The following is a 23,314-nucleotide window of genomic DNA, read 5'->3' as shown; positions in this document are numbered from 1 at the left end:
GGGGGGGGTGGGTCATGCTGTGTTATGTTAGGTAATGCATGCTATGTCTGTTATTTTATTTTGCAGGTATTTCTTCAGGTCGGTTGGTGTTGTGGCTAATCTCACTGTTTCCCTGAAACGTCAGGTGTGGGCAGTCATTGCATGGGAGCTGAGGAGGGTGGGTGGGGGGGCATGTTGGGGTACGGTGTTACTGCATGGCATTTCTGTTATTTATTTTGCAGGTGTTGCCACAGTACGGTGGTCGGTTGTTTTGTCAAAACTTCACATTTATCCTGTAACGTCAGGTGTGTGCAGTTGCATGTTACCTGAGTGTGGGGGGGGGGGGGTCATGCTGATATATGTTGGCGCTGCATGATGTTTCTGTAATTTTATTCGTTCATTTTCATTTTACAGGTGTTGTGTCAGCACGGTGGTTATTGTATCAAGCCTTATTTTTTCCCTGTTACGTCAGGTGCGTGCGAGTTCGGACGGGTTGGGATGGGGGGAGGGCGAGCCTTGTCTCTGTGGTTCGGGGGGCGGGGGGTCATGTTCGACTGGTTCTAGGGGTTTTTAAGTTCGGTGTCTCTGTCCTCATTTCAGTATTTTAGGTGGGCGTGATCGGTGGCATTCAGCTCTTTTTCGTAGAGCGGTAGGTGCGTTTTCATGTCTTTCCCGGGTAGCTTAAGCCATGCCCAGGGTCAAGGGCTTTAGGTCTTACGGGCCAGAATTTTATTGTACGTGTCATACAGGTTCTCGGCCGACATACATCATACGTTGCACTTCACGTCTTATTCTTATATTACATACCCACCACGTTCTGTGGGTATTTCAGCCCTGAGTGTTTTCGTTATTTAATTACTTGTCTTGGCGCGGCAGGTGTCTCGGGCTTGTGCGTTTCATTCAGTCACGGTGGTTGTGCAACAGGTTCATTCACGTGCTTTTTTGACACCCATCTGCACTTTCAGGATAGGCGGTGTGAGGGGGGGGGGTGGTGTTGGGTCACGTGGGGCGGCATGGTACTTTCAATATGTTTTGTTTTATTCAGGTGCAGTATGTCACATGTGTCTGAGAGCGAGGGCTCCTCCGTGGTCCCGCCGTCACGCTCCGGGGGTTCGGAACACGGCAGCTTACCGTCGTTGAGGAGATGGACGGTACCCAGGCTCACGGCGGAGCTGCATCGTAGGGGCGTCGCGTTTCCTGCCTCCGCCAGGAAAGCTGAATTGTTTAAATTGCTGTTCCCTAGCCCGTCGCAGTCTCTCCCCGATGTTGACTCTAATCAGGGGTCCGTGCAGAACTCTCTTACACAGATCCACGCTCTGTTAAATACTTTGTCTTCATCCATGTCTCAGATACAGGACAGGATGGATGCGGTGGAAGCACATGCGGCTAGCACGCAGGTGGCTCCGGTACCTGTAGTTCCAGCACCAGCGATTCCTTGCGCCCCCGTAGGTAATTCTGCCATACCCTTACCTGCGGCAGCACCATCCCCGTTGGCGGCCTTTCCGTCTGTCTCACCCGCACACTTCATTCCCGCCAATCTCAGGGAGGACATATTAGAGGAGAAAGATGTTAACTTAGCATCGCTACTGATAGCATCTCAGGATATCACTGAAAACAAATCCTATGCTTGTGGCGAGGTCTTAGTGGTCCTTAAAACCAAGGACCCTAGACTGAACCGGAAGCTCAATGTGGCGGAGTTTGTCCTGGCGTTTGGCATTTTTCGGGATATTTTATGTACAGTTAGTCCTGACCGGAGGGTGGAATTAGATCTCTACATGCACAAGGTGGTAGATTTGGCACACAAATACGGTGGCTGCAGCTTTTATGATTACCATTGATCGTTCTCGGCTAAAGCAGCAGCCACTTGGGCCCAGTTTCAGGTGGTGATGTGTTGGAGCAACATCGATATGGAGTTGTTTTGCAGACATTTTGCTAATCAAAAGTCCCCGGTGTGCAGCATGTGCCAGTCAACCACGCATACGTCCGCGTGGTGTCCCATGGTGGAGGTCCTGGGTTCCTCAGGGGTGGGCAGAGGCTCATCCGGTGTGGCTTCCTCGGTTTCCGGACAGGTGGACAAGTTAGGTAGACCTGTTCGGTTTCTGGGTAAGTCGCAGGTCTGCAACAATTTCAACAACGCAGGGTGCAATTTCAATTTGTGCAGGCTTCTCCATGTTTGTTCGAATTGTTTTAGGGTGCATCCTAAGTCTTCTTGTGGGGTCAAACCTTTTTCCTCCTCATGACTAAGTCAGGTCAATGTGGAGGCGCTAGGTGCCTATCTGGAGGGTCATCCATCTTCTCGTATCAGGAAGTTCTTGTTGGACGACTTCTCATCCGGCTTTCACACGGGTCTGATCGCTCTCCCCACGGTCACTTGGGAATGTAACAATCTTGTGTCAGCAGCACTGCATGCTTCCCTTGTCGATGAATTGTTGGGGGTGGAAGTGGATAAGGGTTTTGTCATTGGGCCATTCAGCGATGCACCTTTTGGCATATGGAGGGTCAGCCCGATTGGGGTTGTATGTGGCAAATTTTCGAATAAATATTGTCTGATTTATGATTTGTCTGCACCTCATTGTTCGCATATTCCCAGTCTGAATGCGCTAATTCCTGCGGAGGAGTTTTCTTTGAAATACTCGTCCGTGGACTCGGCCATTCAGCTCATCTTACAGTTGGGTAGGGGGGCTTGGTTATCTAAAGCGGATGTAGCTGATGCTTTCAAATTACTACCTATCAGGCCGGCACTCTGGCTTCTGATCAGAAGTGGAATTTTTGATTACAAGAGGAAGAGTTAATAACCAGGATTTGCTTTTAGCTGCTTTTAACTGTTTCTGCTGCAAGTGTTCAATTGTTTGTCTTTTTTTCTCTGACACTTTTTAATACAGCTTTTTTTTTTTTCTTTTCTGCTAATTAAGGGGAGTGTTTAATTGTTAACAGGTGAGTATATAAGTGTCTGTAAAAACTCCATAAGAGCTGGCTCCTTGCTAAGATCTGGTGTGGAATTTCTGATCAGAAGTGGAATTTTTGATTACAAGAGGAAGAGTTAATAACCAGGATTTGCTTTTAGCTGCTTTTAACTGTTTCTGCTGCAAGTGTTCAATTGTTTGTCTTTTTTTTCTCTGACACTTTTTAAACAGCTTTTTTTTTTCTTTTCTGCTAATTAAGGGGAGTGTTTAATTGTTAACAGGTGAGTATATAAGTGTCTGTAAAAACTCCATAAGAGCTGGCTCCTTGCTAAGATCTGGTGTGGAATTTCTGATCAGAAGTGGAATTTTTGATTACAAGAGGAAGAGTTAATAACCAGGATTTGCTTTTAGCTGCTTTTAACTGTTTCTGCTGCAAGTGTTCAATTGTTTGTCTTTTTTTCTCTGACACTTTTTAAACAGCTTTTTTTTTTCTTTTCTGCTAATTAAGGGGAGTGTTTAATTGTTAACAGGTGAGTATATAAGTGTCTGTAAAAACTCCATAAGAGCTGGCTCCTTGCTAAGATCTGGTGTGGAATTTCTGATCAGAAGTGGAATTTTTGATTACAAGAGGAAGAGTTAATAACCAGGATTTGCTTTTAGCTGCTTTTAACTGTTTCTGCTGCAAGTGTTCAATTGTTTGTCTTTTTTTCTCTGACACTTTTTAAACAGCTTTTTTTTTTTTCTTTTCTGCTAATTAAGGGGAGTGTTTAATTGTTAACAGGTGAGTATATAAGTGTCTGTAAAAACTCCATAAGAGCTGGCTCCTTGCTAAGATCTGGTGTGGAATTTTTGATTACAAGTGGAGAGTTAAAAACCAGGAGTTTAAAACAAGAGTTAAGACACGAGTCTTCTAAAACTGTAAGTATTATCTTAATCTTCATACAAGTAATTATATTGTAACTGGGAAATGAGTGCTAGCAGGGTTGAAGGGTTTGCTCAGTGCACAGTGTGTCACATGTATGCAAAATTGGTGCAACAGCTCCAAGATGGATACCGCTGTGACAGATGTGAGCAGGTTGCCCTTCTGGAAGCTCGTATTAGAGATCTGGAGGAGCAAGTTGCAACACTGGGTAGAAATGACAACCTTGAAAGGGGTCCTCTGCTCGCTGAGCAAGTGGTCAGTAAGGTTGATGTGGAGGGTGGAGGGGAAAGTCAGGATTATCAGATAGGGAGATGGGTTAATGCAGTTAGAGGGAGTGGAAGGGGCGTGAAGAAAGGGAAGGCCAGTCCTGTATTTGTGCATCAAAACAAATTTGCCAAGTTGGGTGATGATGTGGAGGTGGCAAACACAGAGGTGGCAGCCCTAGATGTTACTGCTACCCCTAACAGCCGGGAGAGCAACCCATCTAGTAGAGGTGGGGAGGGGAGTGCAGGTAGGCCTAGACAGTTGGTGGTAATAGGGGATTCTATAATCAGAAGGACTGATAGAATAATTTGTCGCCAGGATCGCTTCAACCGAATGGTTTGCTGTCTCCCTGGTGCCAGGGTTCGGCATGTGGTGGACCGGGTGGATAAATTACTGGGAGGGGCTGGGCATGACCCAGCTGTCTTGGTCCACGTTGGAACCAATGACAGTATACATGGAAGGTGGAGGCTCCTTAAGAATCAATTTAAAGAACTAGGCTGCAAGATGAAGGGAAGGACCTCCAAGGTGATATTCTCTGAAATATTGCCTGTGCCATGCGCAACACAGGAAAGGCAGGGGAGATTAGAGAGCTGAATGCATGGCTAAAGACCTGGTGTAGGAAGGAGGGATTTGGGTTTCTAGAGCACTGGGCTGACTTTTCATTGGGGTGCAGCCTATATGCTAAAGACGGTTTGCACTTGAATGGAAGGGGGTCTGCTGTGCTGGGGGAGAGGTTTATGGGAATGCTGGAGGAGTATTTAAACTAGGATTGAGGGGGGAGGGTGAATTAGAATTGCATCGAGCAGACAGGTCAGTTAGTGGTCAGACATTAATGGAGAGTGGAATGGGGATAGATGGGGGGAGGGTTATGGCAGGTGACAAGAAAGTTCCCATGTTGCATACAGCCATTGGAAATAATAGTGCCATTTGTACTACTATAAATTATATGAAAAACACCAGAGAAAAATGTAACAATACATTTAAGTGTTTGTTCACCAATGCCAGAAGTCTGCCAAGCAAAACAGGTGAGCTGGAAGCTCTGATGCATGAGGAGAGCTATGATGTAATCGGTATTGCTGAAACTTGGCTTCAATCCTCACATGACTGGGCTATTAATATTCCTGGCTATGCTCTCTTTCGGAAAGACAGGGTAAAAAGGAAAGGTGGAGGGGTCTGTCTCTATGTGAGAAGTGACCTCAAAGCAAGCGTGAAAGAGAACCTGGTTGATGGAGAGTGTGATGAGGCTGAAGCATTATGGGTGGAACTGCATACAGATGTGCGTAGTTCAAAATTAATCATTGGAGTTTGTTATAAACCACCCAATGTTAATGAGGAGGTGGAGACTCAGCTCCTTGCACAGATGGAAAGGGCTGCAAGGTCTGGGACGGTGATAATAATGGGGGATTTTAACTACCCAGAAATTGACTGGATTAATGGCACTTCTGGGACAGTTAAAGGACAAAAATTTAAAAACCTATTGCAGGACAATTTTATGGTGCAGTTTATTGAGGCCCCAACTAGGAATGATGCCCTGTTGGACCTGATAATTTCAAACCATGCAGAGCTTATTACTAATGTTCAGAGAAAGGAACACCTGGGTAGCAGTGATCATAACATGATTTCATTTAATGTTAACTATAAGCAAGAAATACATACAGGAAATATTAAAACACTAAATTTTAAGAGAGCAAATTTTCCAAGGATGAGGGCTGCTCTCCAGGACTTGGACTGGGAGGGACTATTGGCACAGATGAACACAGAACAGAAATGGGAATTCTTCAAAAAGACTGTGGAACCTCACTGCAAAGTATGTTCCCATGGGCAATAAGTTTAAAAGGCTAAAAATAAAACCTATGTGGCTCACGGTCAAAGTTAAAAAAGCTATAAACAATAAGAAAGTAGCTTTTTAAAAATATAAAAATGAAGGAACACTAGTGTTGTTTAAATGTTACAAAGAATATAACAGGATATGCAAAAAGGAAATCAAGGATGCAAAAATTCAAAACGAACGACAGATTGCAAAAGATAGTAGGACAAACCCCAAAAAATTCTTTAAATATATTAATAGTAAAAAGGTGAAGTCTGAGCATGTAGGCCCCTTACAAAATAATCTAGAGTGGGTGACTGGGGACAAAGAGAAGGCAAATTTACTAAATGTTTTCTTCAGCTCTGTGTATACAATGGAGCATGGGGGAGCTCATGTCCAAAATGGGGGTGGGAGTGACACAGCCCCAAATCCACAATGGCTCAAAAGTGATATGGTCCAGAAATATTTAGACAGAATAAAGGTGGATAAAGCACCTGGACCTGATGGCATCCATCCACGGATCCTAGGTGAGTTGAGCTCTGTCATTTCAAAGCCACTGTATCTAATATTTAGGGACTCATTAAAGACAGGAATAGTACCACTGGATTGGCGCAGGGCCAATGTGGTGCCCATATTTAAAAAGGGAACAAAGTCTTTACCAAGTAACTATAGACCTGTTAGTTTAACTTCTATAGTTGGGAAGATACTGGAACGTTTAATAAAAGACCACATGGATGAGTTCTTGCTGGAAAAAAACTATTTAAGCAGCAGACAACATGGATTCATGAAAGATAGAAGTTGTCAGACAAACCTGATTTCCTTTTATGAAGAGGTAAGTAAAACCCTGGACAGAGGCGTGGCTGTGGACGTGATATATTTGGATTTTGCAAAAGCGTTCGATACAGTTCCGCACACACGGCTCATGTGTAAGGTAAGGTCTACAGGATTGAATATATCAGTTTGTAAATGGATAGAAAACTGGCTGAAAGACAGAATTCAGAGAGTCGTGGTTAATGATTCTTACTCTGAATGGTCCAATGTTATCAGTGGTGTACCCCAAGGTTCAGTGCTGGGACCCTTACTTTTCAATATATTTATAAATAATATTGGGTCTGAGATCAAAAGTAACATTTCTGTCTTTGCAGATGACACCAAGCTATGCAGTGGAATAACGTCCTTACAGGATGTCTCCAATTTACAAGCCGACCTCAATGCTCTGTCTGATTGGGCGACTAAGTGGCAGATGAGGTTTAATGTAGATAAATGTAAAGTTATGCACTTGGGGGCTAAGAATATGCATGCATCATACATACTAGGGGGAGTACAACTGGGGGGGTCTGTAGTGGAGAAGGATCTGGGGGTTTTAGTTGATCATAAGCTCAATAATGGCATGCAATGCCAAGCTGCGGTTTCCAAAGCGAGCAAAGTCCTTTCTTGTATTAAGAGAGGTATGGACTCCAGAGACAGAGATATAATTTTGCCCCTGTACAAATCATTAGTAAGACCTCATCTGGAATATGCAGTTCAGTTTTGGGCACCAGTTCTCAAAAAGGATATAGGAGAACTGGAGAAAATGCAGAGAAGAGCAACCAAACTGATAAGAGGCATGGAGGAGCTCAGCTATGAGGAAAGATTAGAGGAACTAAATTTATTCACTCTTGAGAAGAGGAGAATAAGGGGGGATATGATCAACATGTACAAATATATAAGAGGTCCATACAGTGAACTTGGTGTTGAGTTATTCACTTTACGGTCATCACTGAGGACAAGGGGGCACTCTTTACGTCTAGAGGAAAAGAGATTTCACCTCCAAATACGGAAAGGTTTTTTCACAGTAAGAGCTGTGAAAATGTGGAACAGACTCCCTCCAGAGGTGGTTCTGGCCAGCTCAGTAGATTGCTTTAAGAAAGGTCTGGATTCTTTCCTAAATGTACAGAATATAACTGAGTACTAAGATTTGTAGGTATAGTTTATCCAGGGTAAATCCGATTGCCTCTCGGGGGATCAGGAAGGAATTTTTTCCCCTGCTGTAGCAAATTGGATCATGCTCCGCTGGGGTTTTTTGCCTTCCTCTGGATCAACTGTGGGTATGGAGTTGGGTGTATAGGATTTTACTGTGTTTTTTTATTTTGTTTTTTGTGGTTGAACTGGATGGACTTGTGTCTTTTTTCAACCTGACTAACTATGCAACTATGTAATGGTACGGCATCAAGTGGCGCGGCCTGTACTACTTTGCCACCAAATTGGCTTTTGGGTCCCGTAGCAGTCCCTGCTTATTTGACATATTGGCGCAGGCACTTCATTGGATCCTGGAGCACTCCAAGGGCTGTCTTTGGGTAGTGCATTATCTGGATGATTTCTTACTGGTGGAGCACTCCGACCAGGCACCCAAGGATTTGGAAGGGCTCAGGCAGTTGTTTACCATTGGCACTTCACAAAGTGGAAGGTCCTGCGTCAGTCATCAATTTTCTGGGTATCACGTTAGATTCGGGTCGCATGGTGGCTAGCTTGCCTGAGGTGAAACTTGAGAGAATTCGCTCGGCGGTGCATTCGGTTGCTCGCTCTCCAGCTTGCAGCAGGAAGGAATTACAGTCTCTCTTGGGCATGCTTAACCATGCTATGTGAATCATCCCGCAGGGTAGGGCGTTCGTGTCCAGGTTGTTGGCTTTGTTACCATTGTCGCAGTACAGTGATGCCCGGGTCAGCTTGCAGGCGGACGCTCGCGCTGATCTGGTCATGTGGGATCAGTTTTTACAGACCTGGAATAGTATTTCTTTACTCATTCCTCAGCCCACCAATTCGTCCCCCAGGGTGTTCACGGACGCGGCAGCCTCTGCGGGGTTTGCGGCCATTTACGGGTCAGAATGGCTGGCGGGAGCCTGGCCTCAGGAGGTTTTTCGTCTGCCTAAATTTGCGCAGACCTCAGCCTTGTTTGAAGTTTATCCCATTGTGGCGGCGGCTGTCGTTTGGGGGCCTGAGTGGGAGGGGAGGTCAGTAGTGTTTTTTACGGACAATCTGGCCACCGCTTCCATCATCAATAAAGGCAGGTCCTCTTCCCTGGTCATCATGGCCTTTATGCGCAGGTTGGTCTGGTTGAGCTTGCGGTACAGGTTTCACTTTCAGGGGGAATTCATTAGTGGGGTGTTCAATGCGGCTGCAGATGCTCTGTCCCGGTTTAAGTTCAAACAATTTTTCTTGCAGCACCCGGAGGCGGATCGAGTGAGCAAGTCTATCCCGCAGTTTTCCCTTCTCACCATGGATTGACTGGGTTCTGGTTGCAGGCGATTGATTTGGCGAACGCTTCTTTGGCCAGCAACACACGCAAGGCGTACATGATGGGGTGGAGGCAATTTCATAGATTTTCCAGCATGCATCCATCCAGTTGCCCGTGGGATATCAAAGCCATCATGGCGTTTGCGGCTTACTGCCATAGCGTTTTGTCGCTATCCGCCAGTACTATTAAAACTTATTTAGCCGGGGTGCAGCATTTCAGGTCCCTAGTTGAACCTTCCTTTCCGTCTATTTTTGCCGCTCACCCTCTCAAGGCATTACTAAGGGGTATCACGAAGTATCGGGGTTTGCGCAGACGTCAAGACTGCCTATTACCGGTCAGATGATCCGGGACATGTCGGTCCTGCTTTCCACATCCCCGTTCGGGGTGGGGCTCAGTCTGGTCATTAAGGCTGCTATTTATCTTCGTTTTTTTGGTTTTCTCAGACCCGGGGAGGTTACTCGCGTTAGTGCTCTGGCCCCTTTCCTACCCAGGAGCAGTCTCAGCCGGGGTCATGATCATTTTGCTTTGCAGCTCAACAATAACAAAACTAGGCAGGTTGGTCGGGGTCATGTTGTTAAGTTTTACGGTACCTCGCAGGCTTGTTGTCCGTTGGCTGTGCTAGAGGCTCTGTCTGCTTTTCTGGCCTCAGCTTCGCCAAGCAGCCCTCTGTTACCATTCCCTTCTGCCCCGTTAACTACGAAGCAGTTCTTGGTTCACGTTAGGATTCTGGTGGGGAGGTAGGGTTTCAATCCCAAGTTTTTTACTGGACACTCATTTAGGATTGGGGCGGCGTCAGCTGCGTCTAAACAGGGCGTTCCTCCATTCATCATCAAGCACATGGGGCGGTGGAGGTCCTCTTGTTTTACCAGATACATCCCGGAGCCGCACGCAGAGGTTGTTAGGGCATTTTCTTCTTTGCTGGATTAAGTTGTGTTATCTTCATTAAATACCTTTGGTTCACACCTACTCATGTGTCTTTTTGCCCTCTTTCAGGTATACTGTACGGCAGGCCAAGGCACACCTCAGGCCTTGGTTCATTGGGTAGGTAGGGTTGGGAGGACTCTGATTACAAGTAAGAAGGCTGGCCGCAGGCCAGCCTGTATTTGTGGGAGGAGTCCGGGTCTTTATAGCCCGCCTCCTCCTCTTCTCCAGCGTATATAACTTGCGTATTAACCTTTAAAATTAGCACTTTTGATTTCTCCCATAGACTTTTAAAGGTTGTTCTGCGGCTTTTCGAATTTGCCGCAAACACCCCAAATTGTTCGCTGTTCGGCGAACGGGCCAACAGGCAATGTTCGAGTCGAACTCATGCTCGACTCAAACAGATAGCCCATTCCTAGTTGGAACCTAGGAGGACAAGCATACAATTGAATACTTAATACAATACCCACACATGTCCTCAATTCACTGTTATTGGTAGATACTTTTGACTTCATCACAGCCTCCATTTTCTTCTTGTGAGATACTAAAGCCTCGCACACACGGGCCAGAATCTCATCAGGAAAAAAACATTGTTTTTCCTGACGAGATTCTTGGCAAGAATCTCTTGCCGCCTGAGTGTACACACACTCCTTTCAAAAGAACCACGGTTCTTTTGAAAGGCAAGAACACGGTGACGTCATCACGTACGACGAGCATGCGCTCGTCACATTCGATTCCGTCGCCGCCATCTTGCTTCACCCTACCTATGCCGTGGAAGCTACCGCGCATGCATCAAAGTAATTTCGAGCATGCGCGGGTTTCCACAGTGACAGGTAAGTATACAGACACTCGGGTTTCTCATCGGGAAACAGGCCGACAAGAATCTCGCCTTATCTCGGTTTACTTGGCAAGAAAGAACTGCCAGCAGTTTTCTTGCTGGTTCTTGCCGAGATTTCAGGGCAGTGCCTAAAATATTTACAAAGTCAGCTTTAAAAATAACATTTTAGCTGATGTATTTTTCAGAAACTAATTATTGAATGTATTAGAAATGTTTCTGAAGCAAAATAGTTGGATATTTATCCATTAACTTCTTATGGTATCCTGCTTTTATGAAATACCTGTAAGGAACAAAAAAAAAACTTGGAATGACATATAACAGTAGTTTCACTTTTGTCTGTTTGTATAAGGGGGAGGTGGCCCCCACCTTTGCATCACCTGTGTCTGTACAGCATTTCTGATGCCGCGTACACACGATCATTTTTCGGCATGAAGAAAACGTTGTTTTTCAAAAACGTCATTTAAAATGATCGTATGTGGGCTACACATAATTTTTCAGGTTCTGAAAAAGGACAAAAAAAAAATTCGAACATGCTGCATTTTTAAACGTCGTTTTAAACAATGTCGTTTTTCGTGTTGTAAAAAATTATCGTGTGTTGGCTAAAACAACTTAAAAAACCCTTGCATGCTCAGAAGCAAGTTATGAGACGGGAACGCTCGTTCTGGTAAAAACTACCGTTCATAATGGAGTAAGCACATTCATCACGCTGTAACAGACAGAAAAGCACGAATCGTCTTTAACTAACACGGAATCAGCTAAAGCAGCCCAAAGGCGAATGGAACTTCCCCTTTATAGTGCCGTTGTACGTGTTGTACGTCACCGCGCTTTGCTAGATCATTTTTTTAAAACGATGGTGTGTAGGCAACGTCGTTTTAATGATGAAGTTTTAATGATGATATATATATATATATTTTAAATGACAATAAAATATATTTATTATTTTTCATAAATATGTCACTTGTTTCAAACTTCAACAGATCTCAGCAGTGCCTCCAATGAAGTCAGAATTTTATACTGAAATAATAAAACCTTTGCCTTTTTCCAGAAATACCAACCATAAATTTAAGTTTGTTTATCCGTGCTATTTTGAAGACAAGTGGCACAAATGATATGCCTAAAAATATACATTTATTAACTAAAAATACAGTGAAAATTAATATCAGGTATATTTTGTGATAAAACAAATAAATGGATATATGTCTACATATCAAAGATACAGTGCCTTGCGAAAGTATCGGCCCCCTTGAACTTTGCGACCTTTTGCCACATTTCAGGCTTCAAAACATAAAGATATAAAATTGTAATTTTTTTTGAAGAATCAACAACAAGTGGGACACAATCATGAAGTGGAACGAAATTTATTGGATATTTCAAACTTTTTTAACAAATAAAAACTGAAAAATTGGGCGTGCAAAATTATTCAGTCCCCTTAAGTTAATACTTTGTAGCGCCACCTTTTGCTGCGATTACAGCTGTAAGTCGCTTGGGGTATGTCTCTATCAGTTTTTCACATCGAGAGACTGAAACCTTTGCCCATTCCTCCCTGCAAAACAGCTCCAGCTCAGTGAGTTTGGATGGAGAGCGTTTGTGAACAGCAGTTTTCAGTTCTTTCCACAGATTCTCGATTGGATTCAGGTCTGGACTTTGACTTGGCCATTCTAACACCTGGATATGTTTATTTGTGAACCATTCCATTGTAGATTTTGCTTTATGTTTTGGATCATTGTCTTGTTGGAAGACAAATCTCCGTCCCAGTCTCAGGTCTTTTGCAGACTCCATCAGGTTTTCTTCCAGAATGGTCCTGTATTTGGCTCCATCCATCTTCCCTCGAATTTTAACCATCTTCCCTGTCCCTGCTGAAGAAAAGCATGCCCAAACTATGATGCTGCCACTACCATGTTTGACAGTGGGGATGGTGTGTTCAGGGTGATAAGCTGTGTTGCTTTTACGCCAAACATAACGTTTTGCATTGTTGCCAAAAAGTTCTATTTTGGTTTCATCTGACCAGAGCACCTTCTTCCACATGTTGGGTGTGTCTCCCAGGTGGCTTGTGGCAAACTTTAAACAACACTTTTTATGGATATCTTTAAGAAATGGCTTTCTTCTTGCCACTCTTCCATAAAGGCCAGATTTGTGCAGTATACGACTGATTGTTGTCCTATGGACAGAGTCTCCCACCTCAGCTGTAGATCTCTGCAGTTCATCCAGAGTGATCATGGGCCTCTTGGCTGCATCTCTGATCAGTCTTCTCCTTGTATGAGCTGAAAGTTTAGAGGGACGGCCAGGTCTTTGGGGATTTGCAGTGATCTGATACTCCTTCCATTTCAATATTATCACTTGCACAGTGCTCCTTGGGATGTTTAAAGCTTGGGAAATCTTTTTGTATCCAAATCCGGCTTTAAACTTCTCCACAACAGTATCTCGGACATGCCTGGAGAGGTTCCGTGTTCTTCATGATGCTCTCTGCGCTTTAAACAGATTTCTGAGACTATCAGAGTGCAGGTGCATTTATACGGAGACTTGATTACACACAGGTGGATTCTATTTATCATCATTAGTCATTTAGGTCAACATTGGATCATTCAGAGATCCTCACTGAACCTCTGGAGAGAGATTGCTGCACTGAAAGTAAAGGGGCTGAATAATTTTGGCATGACCGGGGAAACTAGTCAGGTTTCCAGCCTTTTTCCCATAATACCTCTCCCTTCCCATCTCCTTCATCTATAGAAGAGACCATGATGCCTCTGGACACAATGGTATACAGCTTTTAAAGTGAGTACTAGGTGTTTTAAAAACCATATGATTCCTAAGTGATAAGAATCTCACATAAAAGTTCATCTGTGCAGCGTTATGCTATGATAAGCTCTTTCCACAATGAAAACAGTAAACATGACTCCACTTGGTCCTAATGACGAACTGCATAAACTGTATAAACATCCTCAAATAAAGTTCATACGCATTAAAAGTTAATTGTTAGTGCCAAAAGTCCATATTAAAAAAAGGTATTATGGTAAATCCCAATAAATCCATTTTTTTTTATTGAAAATGTGCATACCGTATTTTTTGGTGTATAAGACGACTTTTTAACCCCTGAAATTCTTCTTAAAAGTCGGGGTCGTCTTATACGAGGCCCAGAGGCGATTCAGTTCGCATGCGTTGAGCTATACAAGTCATTCATTCATTCATACGCCGGTAACCTAACATGCAGACCGCGGCCGTCCATTTTTCAAAAGCTGCGCCTCCTCCTTCTGCTGTTCCGTGATAGGCAGAACACTCAGCTTCCCAGCAGAGCCTCTGTTCAGTGTTATCCTATCACGGATGCCCTCTCGTCCTCGGTCTCGTACAAGAGGGCATGCATGATAGGCGGAACACTGAACACAGAGTCTCCTGGGAAGCTGAGTGTTCCGCCAATCATGGAACAGCACAAGGAGGCGGCGCGGCTTTTGAAAAATGAATGGCCGCGGTCTGACAGATTCTGCATGTCAGGGATAAGGTAAGGGACCGTCGAGACATGCAATGGCACAGTGAGGTATGCAGTGACACAGTGAGGCATGTAATGGGGCACAGTGAGGCATGTTATGGTGGCACAGTCTGGCATGTAATGGCACAGTGAGGCATGTAATGGTGGCACAGTCTAGCATGTAATGGTGGCACAGTCTGGCATGTAATGGCACAGTGAGGCATGTAATGGCACAGTGAGGCGAGGCATGACTAGTAGGAAGGGGGTCATCTTATACAGTGAGTATATCCCAAAACCAACATTTTAGCTGGAAAATTAGGGGGTCGTCTTATACGCCCAGTCATCTTATATGCCGGCAAATACGGTACTATCATATAGGGTATGGTGACCACTGTACAGCATTGTATTACTGAATGACCTTCACTGTATCAACATTTTACTATTGATCTTCCTAATAAAAATGTTTGTAAACAGAAAAAAAATATGTCAAACATATTCTTTACACTCCATACAGATGTGGTTTTGGCTTTTGCACACACCCTGTCCCCCTATGTGATTATGACTCACTAGATCGCTAGACCCAATGTTAAGTGGGTCTAGTAGCGCTTTTTGGGGGAATCTGAAAGGTACTGTAGTAGTGGTGAAACCATTTTTTTTAGTCTTGCTCCACATTTCCTCATAGACAGAAATAAACCAAAAACGATAAGATCATAGTGCAACCCGCTTTTAGTGTAGATAATATGTCCACAAACAACACATTGTTACATAGTCACTAGTGTTGCTCACGAATATTCGCATTGCGAATATTCGACTCGAATATAGCATATTCGAGAAATCGCGCTATATTTCGAATTTCGCGGTGAATATTCGCAATTCCGAATATTCGCATTTTTTCAATTTGATTTTTAAAACAGATCACATCCTATCGACGTCTAAAAGCATTGCTGGTATGATTAGAGACCCTGGGCCGAGTAGCTAAGCTGAGGCGATCCTTTTATGTTGCCAAATTGAAAAAAAAAACATTGCGATTTTTCGCTATTGCGAATGCGAAAATGATTGCGAATTTTCGATAACTGTGGTAGGAGAACTCTGATTGTCTCTGATGCAAAAGGGGGGGGCTTTGTGTATGTTTCTGTTATGAATATTTGTATGTTTGATATTATTTTTTTTTGTAAGAAGGAAAAAATTGCGCATACCTTAAAAAAAGGGGAGAATACAGCAGCAACTCAAAAATGTTATACAACATAATTTAATACAAGACAGAAAATGGAGTCGCTCTACAAGAATAAAAAATATGTCTAGTGACAAGACATGTGGGCAAATTATAAAATAAGCAAGCGCAAATAACTTGTGAAATACACAGTGAAACAAATATATAAAGAAATATAGTCCCAATAATAGAAAAATAATCTTTCATAAAAATGTCTTTGATATGTGAAGTGAAAAAAAGTCCAAAGCATGCAGCATGAACGTGTTCAATCTTCAAGGTGTTTGATTGACAAATGGCTGTGACAGATGGATAGAGTAAAGAATCACCACCAATGCAAAACACTTTTTATTTTGTATTGTAAAATATCAAGAATATTCTGAGCCAATCAGAGTGCTCCTTCTGCATTTGCCGAATATTCGCAATTATTTTGTATTGTAAAATATCAAGAATATTCTGAGCCAATCAGAGTGCTCCTTCCGCATTTGCCGAATATTCGCAATTATTTTGTATTGTAAAATATCAAGAATATTCTGAGCCAATCAGAGTGCTCCTTCCGCATTTGCCGAATATTCGCAATTATTTTGTATTGTAAAATATCACGAATATTCTGAGCCAATCAGAGTGCTCCTACAGCATTTGTCGAAATTGCGCAGTAAATATCGCATTCGCATGTTGCGATATTTCGATAAAATATCACGAATATTCTGAGCCAATCAGAGCGCTCCTCCAGCATTTCTCGAAATTGCGCAATAAATATCGCATTCGCATGTTGCGATATTTCGATAAAATATCACGAATATTCTGAGCCAATCAGAGTGCTCCTACCGCAGTTATCAAAAAATCGCAATTATTTTCGCATTCGCAATAGCGAAAAATCGCAATCATTTAATTTCGATAAAATATCACGAATATTCGAATTTAGCGAATATATCTCGAATATTCGAATATATATTCGAGATATATCGCGAAATCGAATATGGCATATTCTGCTCAACACTAATAGTCACATAGTTAGTCAGATTGAAAAAAGACACAAGTCCATCTAGTTCAACCATAAAGTAAATAAAATTTAAAATATCGTACAATCCAATATACCCATTTCTATACCCACAACTGAAAAGCGAAAAACCCCATCAGAGCAGTGGTGGCTGGTGCTCCAAATTTTTTTTTTGGGGTGGGCGCAAACAAACTAAAAAAAACTCAATTGCAGCTACTGTGCCATCAAACGCAGCCACTGGGCTAGATTCAGGTAGGGGCGCGCATTGTTACAGCGGCGCAGCGTATCGTATTTACGCTACGCCGCCGTGAGTTAGAGAGGCAAGTGCTGTATTCACAAAGCACTTGCCTCCTAAGTTACGGCGACGTAGCATAAATGGGGCCGGCGTAAGCGCGTGTAATTCAAATGAGGATGAGGGGGCGTGTTTTATGTTAATTCTTGGTGACCCAACGTGATTGACGTTTTTCCCGAACGGCGCATGCGCCCTCCGTGGAATTTCCCAGTGTGCATAGCTCCAATTACGCCGCAAGGACGTCATTGGTTTCAACGTGAACGTAAATTACTTCCAGCCCCATTCACGGACGAGTTATGCAAACGACGTAAATTTTTCAAATTTCAACGCGGGAACGACGGCCATACTTAACATTGCGTGCGCCTCCTAATAGCAGGAGTAACCTTACGCCGAAAAAGCCTAACGTAAACGATGTAAAAAAATAGCGCCGGGCGTACGTAAATTTGTGAATCGGCGTATCTAGGTCATTTGCATATACTACGCCGAAAATTACGGAAGCGCCACCTAGCGGCCAGCGTAAATATGCACCCTACGACGGTGTAAGAGACTTACGCCAGTCAGATCTTAGGCTAATGTCAGCGTATCTTGCTTTCTGAATACAGAAAAAAGATACGCCGGTGCAGCTTAGAATTTACGCGGCGTATCTATAGATACGCTGGCGTAATTCAATGCTGAATCTGGCCCACTGTGTCCATCAAATGCAGCCACTGTGCCATAAAAAACAGCCACTGTGCCCATCAAGCGCAGCCACTGTGCCCATCAAACGCAGCCACCGTGCCCATCAAATGCAGCCGCTGTGCCCATCAAATGCAGCCAGTGTGCCATCAAATGCAGCCACTGTGTCATCAAACGCAGCCACTGTGCCCATCAATTGCTGCCACTGTGCCATCAAATGCAGCTACTGTGCCCATCAATTGCTGCCACTGTGCCCATCAATTGCCGCTACTGTGCCCATCAATTGCTGCCACTGTGCCCCATCAATTGCTGCCAGCCCATCAATTGCTGCCAGTGTGCCCATCAAATGACACTACTGTGCCCCATAATTTTCTGCCAGTGTGCCCATTAATTGCCACTACTGTGCCATCAAACACAGCCACTGTACCCATAAATTGCTGCCACTGTGCCATCAAACGCAGCTACTGTGCCCCATCAAATGCTGCCAGTGTGCCCATCATTTGCTGCCAATGTGCCCATCAATTGACGCTACTGTGCCCCATCAATTGCTGCCAGTGTGCCCATCAATTGCTGCCAGTGTGCCCATCAATTGCCACTACTGTTCCCCATCAAATGCTGGCAGTGTGCATCGCCCGGCACTTACTTATCTCGCAGCGGGTCACCGTGGCGTCCTCCACGCTCCTCAACGTCTTCTCTCATCTTCTCTATCAGGCGTCCAATCACAGCGCCTGTTGTTTCAGCCAATCAGGTGACAGGTAACAGACCTGAGCACCTGATTGGCTGAGAGGCGGGTCAGTGTTAGGAGAGCGATTCATTCGCTTTCGCAACACAATGCAGCATGGCGCCCGCTCTTTACCTTTTTGGTAGCCTATTAGAGTTTACGGCTCTAATCAGGTGCTTCCAAAAAATACTCCACGCTGTAATTCAAGTGCCTGCTGCCGAACAAGGGGCCGAACACCTGAACACCTGAATAGGGGGTGGTAGCGGCAACCATAGATAGATTCATGCAATGCATTAATCTATCTTTAGTGAGAGAGAGGTGGCAGGAGAGAGGGGGCGGCTCCCGTGCTCCCTTTATGGCCGCACCGCCACTGCATCAGAGAATGCTCCAATTTGCTACAGAAGGGAAATCTGTATACTTAACTGTAGCCGTGGAAACCCGCGCATGCTCGAAATGACTTTGACGCATGTGCGGTAGCTTCCACGGCATAGGTAGGGTGAAGCAAGGTGGCGGCGACGGCATTGAATGTGACAAGTGCATGCTTGTCGTACACGATGACGTCACCACGTTCTTGCCTTTTAAAAGAACCGCGTTACTTTTGAAAGGAGTGTGTTTTACATTCGGGCGGCAAGAGATTCTTGCCAAGAATCTCGTCAGGAAAAACAATGTTTTTTTCCTGAGGAGATTCTGGCCCGTGTGTATGAGGCTTTACTGTGAAGAAACCTTTCCGTATTTGGAGATGAAATCTCTTTTCCTCTAGACGTAAAGAGTGCCCCCTCTGTGTTGACCGTAAAAGGAATAACTTAACAACACCAAGTTCGCTATATGGACCCCTTATATTTGTACATGTTGATCATATCCCCCATTAATCTCTGCTGCTCAAGAGTGAATAAATTCCGTTCCTCTAATCTTTCCACATAGCAGAGTTCCTCTATGCCTCTTATCAGTTTAGTTGTCCTTCTCTTCACTTTCTCCAGTTCCCCCCATATACTTTTTGAAAACTGGTGCCCAAAACTGAACTGCATATTCCAGGTGAGTTCTGTCTAATAATTTGAACAGGGGCCAAATGATATCTCTCTCTCTGGAGTCCATACCTCTCTTAATACAAGAAAGGACTTTGCTCGCTTTGGAAACTGCAGCTTAGCATTGCATGCCATTATTGAGCTTATGATCTACCAAAACCCCCAGATCCTTCTCCACTATGGATCCCCCCAGTTGTACTCCCCCTAGTATGTATGATGCATGCATATTCTTAGCACCCAAGTGCATAACTTTACATTTATCAACATTAAATCTCATCTACCACATAGTCGCCCAATTAGTAAGGGTCCCAGTACTGAAACTTGGGGTACGCTACTGGTAACCTTAGACCATTCAGAGTAAGAATCATTAACCAGTACTCTCTGAATTATTTCTTGTAGCCAGTTTTCTATCCATTTACAAACTGATATTTCCAAGCCTGTAGACTCTACCTACAGTGTGCGGAACTGTATCGAACGGTTTTGCAAAATCCAAGTATACCACATCCACCAGATTTGTCTGACAACTTCTGTCTTTCATGAATTCATGATGTCTGTTGCTTAAAATATTTTTTTCCAGCAAGAACTTATCTATGTGGTCTTTTATTAAACTCTCCAGTATCTTCCCAACTATAGAAGTTAAACTAACAGGTCTATAGTTACTTGGTAAAGACTTTGTTCCCTTTTTAAAAATAGGCACCACATTGGCCCAGCGCCAATCCAGTGGTACTTTTCCCATCATTAATGAGTCCCATAAAATTATATACAATGGCTTTGAAATTACAGAGCTTGGGTGGATGCAATCTGGTCCAGGTGCTTTATCCACCTTTATTCTGTCTAAATATTTTTTGGACCATTTCACTTTTGAGCCATTGCGGATCATTTGGGGCTGTGTCACTACCACCCCCATTATGGACATGAGCTCCCCCATGCTCCCCCGAGCTGAAGAAAGTATTTAATAAATTAGACTTCTCTTTGTCCCCAGTCACCCACTCTAGATTATTTTGTAAAGGGCCTACATGCTCAGACCTGACCTTTTTACTATTAATATATTTGAATAATTTTTGGGGGTTTGTCCTACTATCTTTTGCAATCTGTCATGGTGTGGTGTTAGGTTTCTGTAGAAACACAATTTTGTAGAAATAGGACACAGTTTCAGAGATGTGCAGATTTTGTAGTGAGGAAAAAATTCAATAACGTTACCCTAGTAGGGATATTTGTATTAACATTGGAGAGATGAGTCCACATGTTTCGGCATCCATTTGCACTGATGGCAGAGCATGATGTTCACGCTCTACCATCAATTCGGTGGCTCAGTATATTTCACTCTTATAGTTATGCTGTAGATGTTGCTAGTAGTAGAGTGCTAACAATTATTGATAACCAGCACATTAGCCCTGATGAAGGAATTTCATGACTCTCAAAACATATTGGCTTCTCGTCTCAAGGTTTCTATTGAGTTTTAAAAATAATAAATCAACACAGAATAAGAACATTGTCTATCCTATGTATGTCATGGTATGATGACACATTCCCATTCACATACAGTATACAGCTCAGGACCCCCAAGAAGTGAGTACTGCTCAGTGAGATGAGAAAAAAATAGAAAATTTCCAATGTTTTAATTAAGGTATTTCACTGTGTTTTACACAAGCATCCAATAAATTCACCTTAATAAACAATCTATCTTTTTTTTTTTTTTTGCCCAAGCTGGCCTTGTTCCTTATGCTCCTCTATATTTCTTCATAAAAAAAATAGATAGAATGTTCAATAGATAAGTGCCATTAATGATTTTAGGTGTAGATATTTTTTTAACTAAGTGCATGGAGATTGCCATCATGAGAGAAGGTATGATAGGTTCTCTTTTAAACATAACATCCTTTTCTGGTTGTAGATCAACAGAAAATCTCATGTCTAAGAAAAGCTTTATATGTTGCCATAAGGTATTTTCAATTTAATGAACCTAGAGCACCCAGATATTTAATATCTGCTGCTACATTTTCAATATCTTGTGACATCTCCTCTTCCACTTTCTTTTTAAGGCTTTGCCTTTACTACCTTTTGCTGTGTACTAGGTGATGAGTAATTGTGCCGTTCCTTTGCTTTCATGCTCTATTTAACAAAACTTGTTTTTTTTTCCCTTTTTCTTAAGGTTTGCACTTTTAAAATAATGGTAAACCCAAGAAAAATCATTTCTTTACTACCTCTCTATAAAAACCGAAGCTATGCCTTAAAATAATTAAACTTTAAAGTTATAAATCAGCCTGTTCCATAGACTCGGTCTCAAGCCTCCGGAGGCTCCTTCTCTGCTATCTGACTGCAGAAGCGGCTTCTTATATTTTTGGGACAAAAGGCATTTTTATTACAGTAATTTATCACAGGAATAAAAGACGCTCTTCTGAAACACTGAATAATTTTGAAAGAAATATGTTTTTAAAATTAAAAATGCAGGATGTGTGCACACTAGACTCCCCCGGGAGGCATTTCTGCAAGTACTGTAACTGCGCCGATAGTTTTAATGCAGTAGCCCTCCATTATTTAAAGTGTGATTGTATTTCTCCCGCTTGCAGCTTTGTCAGCTATAAATAAAAAATGAGGGTTGAATTGTATTGGGTATCAGTAAGCACCTCTATTATTGATACTTAATGTGACTTTGAAAGAATACGGCGTAAGCTTTACTTTGATCTTAAACTCTTTTGGCTGCAAAGTGGGAAGAAAAGGCTAATTGTCTAGATCTGAATCTGCCTTGTTTCCACCTTTTTTTTGGCAATCACAGGTGATGAGGGTTTAACCTAAGCAGAACATCTGGGTGGATATATGGGGGAGGTGTGGAGGATATAGCATTATGGTTCATTAGGATAGCATAGCAACATCTCAAGAGACAACAAGGCTCATGAACCTGTTCTGTGTTGGAGTGATCTATTTATTTTCTGATATTACGTTTTGTTTTCCTTGCAGTACAGGTTAATACTTTAATTGAGTATGCTACCAGCAGTTTCCTGAAAATGTATTCCTTATGTAACCACAAATCAACTAGATTGTTAACCCCTAAAATGAAAACCAGCTGGTTTATTTAAAAAAAAAAAATGGTTTAATAAAGGCTAACAAACCACAGCAGCCAATCATATTTAATCTCTTATTGATTTTGAGATTTAAGAACAAGGAAGCACGGAGCATTTTGATCAAAGAAAAGCAGGAATTTTATTATTAACGAGCAGCACCTTTAAAATATATGTAAACCAAGTCACAAATATTTAATAAGGGTTAACATGATAGTATACAAAAACAAAGGTAAAACAGTACTGCTCAAATGCCCCAGTGAGTTGCCCGATTTGTCTGGCCTGTGAGCAAGGTGCAGCGTGGTGTGGTGGGCAGTAAACACAGAGTCTGAGTTAGGCAATAACGTTTTTTTGTAGAAAGGTTCAACACAACTTATGCAGGCCCTGTGGGTAGGCACACCTGCCTGGAGCGACTTACAAACTGTGACAGTGGTCGGAAAGACTTAAAGATGCCGGCAGCATCTGCAATGAGGAGCAGAATGCTGCCTGGCCAGTCCACACCCAAGTGGGTGTCTTCCTGAAGAGAGCTAGACATAGTCCCATCACTTTTCCTATTCTTCCTGAACCTTTTTCTACCTCTAAGCACTGTGCCATGGCAGAAGGGAACCTATCTCTACACTAGCCACTCAAAGTGTGCCAAGTCTCAAATAGACTGTGCCTGACCCAGATGGCCACTCGAGTCATATAGGGAGCAAGCATCCAATTGAAAAGCTGTCTCCCTATGACTGCAGGAAGTCATAAAGGAACCAAACTCCTCACAACTTCCTTCCCTTTTTGCATTGCCGCATCTGTCGAGTGCCACCTGCAGTGGGGAGTACAGACTGCACCTGCCTAAAGGCCCTTCTGGTGCTGGTCGGCCTAAATACTGGCTTGTCAGGCTTGATCAAGGGTACAACAAAATGGTGCCCATCTGCACACTATCCAAGCATACAGAATAAATTATGTTAACAACTAGAACAGCTCTAGTTCAACT

This window comes from Rana temporaria, chromosome 9, assembly GCF_905171775.1.
Source record: "Rana temporaria chromosome 9, aRanTem1.1, whole genome shotgun sequence".
NCBI classification, from domain to species: Eukaryota; Metazoa; Chordata; class Amphibia; order Anura; family Ranidae; genus Rana; species Rana temporaria.
The sequence above is the reverse complement of the archived record's forward strand: the minus strand, read 5'-3'. Positions refer to the sequence as shown.